A 5461-nucleotide genomic window follows, 5' to 3' on the forward strand; every position below is an offset into this window, starting at 1 on the left:
AGCGGCACGCTTCTATTTAAAAGCGAATTCTCCAGGAAAAGATTTTAATTGCATTAATTTGGAACGTGCGTCCTTGAACTGTGTGGACTTTGTCAGCTGAGCGTTTAAGTGTTTGATTAATTCTATATTGTTGCGAGTTTAGAATTATGTTCCGCTGACGAAAGAATGATATTCGATCAATGGAGATTATTGGAACCATTGATAGAAAATTCTTTAAAAACCTGATCCGCAACGATCCCTACGATTTATTAAAAAAAAAAAACTAACAGAAAATATTGTAATGATAAAATTTTTTTATGCTTATTGGACAGGACAATTAATAAAATAATTGGTATTTATGCACTTATGGTACAGACCTGAAATAATAACGTTATTGTTTAGCAAACCATTCTTAACACGAGGAGAGGAAGGTGTTCTTTAGTTATTCATATCATAAATTCTAACAATTTAATTTAAAAAAATGATATCGTAAAACTTTAATTTAACCTGAAAATACTATTTAAAAAAATAGCACGGTAACATAAGTGCACAAGCATCAACTAATCTATATATCTATAAAAGTAAAAATGTCTTTATACAGTTCCCTACCAAAACTCTGTCAATTTTCGGTCTACAGACTCGAAATTTGACATAAGGGTATTGAGATTTGGGGATTTTTTTAAATCGATCTTCGGCCAGAAATTTACCTGTTAAGGGGTCAAAGTTTAATGATTTGACCTTTGAAAACTCTACAAAACTCCTCCGCAAAATTTGGGTCTAAACACTTGAAATTTTAAATATAGGTAACTTGGACATGGTTCTAACTTTATAATTCGGTTTGAGCCCCCAAAAATAAATGTTTCGGGGTTAAAATTGGGATCAAAGTAAAAAAAAACACTGACCTCTGCGATCTCTAATAAATTACTCAGCGAATTTCTGGTCTAAACATTTGAAATTTTGCATAAAGTGTATTCAGAGATGAGGCAAGCTTTTAAATCGGCTTGGGTCGAAACTTTGAGCTGCCAATGGGTCAAAGTTCAAAAGATATGACCATAGCAAACTACTCAGTCAATTTTTAGTCTAAACATTTGAAACGTATACATAACGGGTATTCAGACATGCGGCAAGCATTTTAATCAGTTTTGCAGCGAAAGTTTGGTTGCCAAAAGTTGAAAGAGTTGACCTTTGCAGACTCTACCAAATTCCTCCGCCAGTTTTGGGTCTACAGACTTGAAATTTTAAATGTAGGTAACTTAGACATAAGTAACACTTTGTGTTTTAATTTGAGACCAAAATTTTAAATGTTAAGGTGTCAAAATTTGAGTCCAAGTTAAAAAAATAATGAGCTCTGCGGTCTCTACGAAATTACTCTAACAAATTATGGTCTAAACATTTGAAATCTTACATAAAATATATTCACACGTAGGGCAAGTTATGACCTGTACATAGGGCCGAGTAAAGCCGGACTGAACTGCTAGTATATCTACACAGGTAAAATTGTCTGTAAGTTTACATTTTCCTACCAAAATACTCTGGCACTTTTAAGTCTACAGACTCGAGATTAGACATAAGGGGTATTGAGGTTTGGGAAAATCTTCTACATCGGTTCTCAGCCATAAAGTTGGCTGTCAAGGGGTCAAAGTTCAACCTTTGAAAACTCTACCAAACTCCTCCGCCAATTTTGGGTCTAAACACTTGAAATTTTAGATGTAGGTTATCTGAACACGATTTAAACTTTTAAATATATATATATATATATATATATATATATATATATATACACGCACATGAAGTTATAACCAGTACATAGGGCCTTAGCTAAGCCGGGCTGAACTGCTAGTTAATCTATATAAATAAAACAGTAGATATATAAATGTGGGTGTCTGTGTGTCCGTGTGAAAATATTTAACCAACAAACTCTTAAACTACTGGTCATATTACACTGGAATATACAGGAAATAATAATTTTACACCACGGATCCTTTATAACAAGGATGAATAATGCGCACTGAAATATGTCAGTTGAAATACAAACAGCTAATTTACATTTTCAGGTACATTTCTATTACTTCGCGTATGCGCAAATTCAAAAGTAGCTTGAAATTGATTAATTTCAAACCGTTCTTATTAATCTGTCAAGTTACTCGAGCCCAGAATGTTTTGATTTCGATTCTAGATGATCGCAACAATTCATTTCCTTTCACTTTTAAAATTAATACTATGCATTATGTATATTAAAATTTATTTGTAAATTAATATTAAAATTAATACTATTAATTAATTACTATTAAAATTAATACTAAATTAATATTAAAATTAATACTATATATTAGGTATATTAAAATTAATTTGTAAATTAATATTAAAATTAATACTATTAATTGATTATTATTAAAATTAATACTAAATTAATATTAAGATTAATACTATATATTATGTATATTAAAATTAATTTGTAAATTAATATTAAAATTAATACTATTAATTAATTATTATTAAAATTAATACTAAATTAATATTAAGATTAATACTATATATTAGGTATATCAAACTTAATTTGTAAATTAACATTAAAATTCATACTATTAATTGATTATTATTAAAGTTAATACTAAATTAAAATTAAAATTAATACTATATTAGGTATATTAAAATAATTTGTAAATTGTATATTTGTACATACCTCATACTAGTCTATTTGGTATATTATAATATTCAATAGGGAATTGACTCTGTAATAATAAGTGCGAAATCTGCACGAATTAAAATATATTTAAGCGTATTTTCCGACTGGACAAAGCTGGACGACCCTACCCGTCTACATAATAAAAGAGGATGTGCGTGTGCCCAGTTCGCTTCAATGATCACGTATGCGGATTTTACTTTTACGAGAAAGTTGAATAAACTTAATCTTAATAATCTCAAAGGTATTACATAAGGATTAAGAATTAAATTGCAAATCAGTAGCGAGTTGACCAAGCCTGCTCGCTGGTTGATGGCTAGAAATGTCGGCTATCAACGCAATGGTTCTACGTCCAATCCTTGGTTAGGGAGAGGTACTAGTCTAGCAGCACCGATGAGTTGTAGATCAACGAAACGACTGTATGTGGAAGACTACATATATTTTACGACCCCCTCTTTGAGTAGAGCACCTTCGTAAATGAATCTCACCCGCTACTTACTTGGCTGTAAATTCGAGGCTCCCTCTTTGTTTGTAAATAAAAAGACAAGCTGCTTGAACACTATTTAAGTATTGGACGAATGTTTGTTTGAAATAGACATTTGTTGAGGTTATTTGGGGGCGCCGCTCCCGTGGGTCGATGGGTAGAACTTCAATCAAGGTGATGGTTCTAGGTTCAATCCTTGGCTAGGGATAGGTGCTAGTCTAGCTGCACTGATGAGGTGTGATAGAACGAAACAGTACTGTATGTGGATGACTACATATATATATATATATATATATATATATATATATATATATATATATATATATATATACCTATCCCTAGCCAAGGATTGAACCTAGAACCATCACCTTGATTGAAGTTCTACCCAAAGCGGTTGACATAATAAAAATTAATATATATATATATATATATATATATATATATATATATATATATGTATATATATATATACACATATATATATTTATTCATTTTTATGTCAACCGCTTTGAAAGAAATCCCATTATGAATTCATCAGAACTCATCTTTAACAATTGCAGTGTCGCTGTGGTTAGAGTACTTTGAAAAAATCAATTGTAAACGTGATCTTCTCCTGAAGGTTGAGGGTTCAATTCTTAAAAATACGAATGCGAATTACTTAAGACTTCTATCTAGTCATGACTGATGGAACGATAGCATCCTACCCTCGTGAAGTAAATAAAGTAAATTCCCGAGTTCAACAAAAGCATTTCCGAATTCGACAAGTTACCCCTAAAGAAAATCGGAGGTTACATCGATCGAAACGTTGCGAAAATAGCACTAAAGATGAGAGGAATAGTCCGAAGATTCCAAATAAATCGTAGTCAATTTTAAAACGCACTTGCATTAGTAGTTGGTGTCACCTATAACGATAAAATTATAAAACTATTTGCTAGCATGCATTTTGTTTTTACTTGCGGCATCACCGTTTATAAAACTCAGATATCACTTAAGGAAGGATAAGGGTTGATAATTGTCAGGTGGATGGTGATACATGATCAGTAATGGTGGAAATTGGGGAGGGATTGATTATTTAAGAGAGTAGTCCAATAGGAATCTATTTATATTAGATTTGAAAATGATATAAGTCTATTATTTTCAGTCTAAACAAACTCCGGAGTGTTGACCCACCGTGAAACTGACAAATTCAAATAAAAAGCCGCACTTCGAGGGTTACGCCCTTTCTTCTACTCTGTATCCCCCTCTCTCTCTCTCTCTCTCTCTCTCTCTCTCTTACATAAGGCCACACAAGGATAAGGGTTCATGACTGTTAGGTGTTAGGTAAACGCCTCGCAACGCCGGTAGGAAGCATTTATTTAGTTATCGTCTAATCTATCTATCTGTTTATCTAACTGCCTATCTGTCTAGCGGAGTAAACAACAGATTGAATCGAAGGAAGCGATAAGTTAAAGGAAGCATGCAGGTGCAGAAAGTGTCAAAGTCTCATGTTGTGACAGGTATCAAACTTGACTGACCGATCACTTTGCACCGGAAGTATCTGAATGGGGATCGGATGTCAGGTGTAGGGTGTTTCGGTTTGAATGAGCTGAGTTAAGTTTAGTGAGTTGAATTTGAGATACCGAAAAAGCAAGATGGGTTAAACAGGTCTCTCCATAAGGGGGCGACAGTTTCCAAATGGATGCAGAGATCATCGATTTTACTTCATGCTGCGATTAAGATGCCTAGGAGCGAAATAAATTAATATATAAAAAGATACATCGTCTTGTGTCTGTCTCTAAAAGTTTCCTTTAAACACAACCAAGTTCCCCAAGACGTTGGCAAATCCCTCAGGCTGCGGCCAAAAGACAGAAGGCCACGCAGCAACAAGTATGTCGTTATAAATGTACTGTGAATTATATGTAATACACATACACGACAAATAGACGAGTCACGGGCTGTTAGTTAAAATAGACATTAAAGAATCCAAGGACAATAGTCTGTTAAAAAGTAAGTTCAATAACACACAGTTGGATAAGAATAAAGTATAACATTAGGTAGATGGTGATACAACATGATACTTTTATAGTAGCGTCTGGGGAGGGCTTGATTATTTAAGAGAATGACCTAATAGGAACCTATTTATATTAGAGTTGAAAATGACCATGTTATAGTCAACTGGGAAGCAGCCCCAAGGATAAGGAAAGGATTGGATAGAAGTCTATTATTTTCCGTCTAAATAACCTCCGGAGTGTTGATGGGGCATTAGAATACGCCGACTGCCCCCCTGCAAAGGGTAAAAATCCCTCAATGGGGGTCCTGGATATGAACTTAAACTA

This window comes from Euprymna scolopes, chromosome 25 (assembly GCF_053919585.1).
Source record: "Euprymna scolopes isolate OS-2025 chromosome 25, ASM5391958v1, whole genome shotgun sequence".
In the NCBI taxonomy this organism is placed as follows: domain Eukaryota; kingdom Metazoa; phylum Mollusca; class Cephalopoda; order Sepiida; family Sepiolidae; genus Euprymna; species Euprymna scolopes.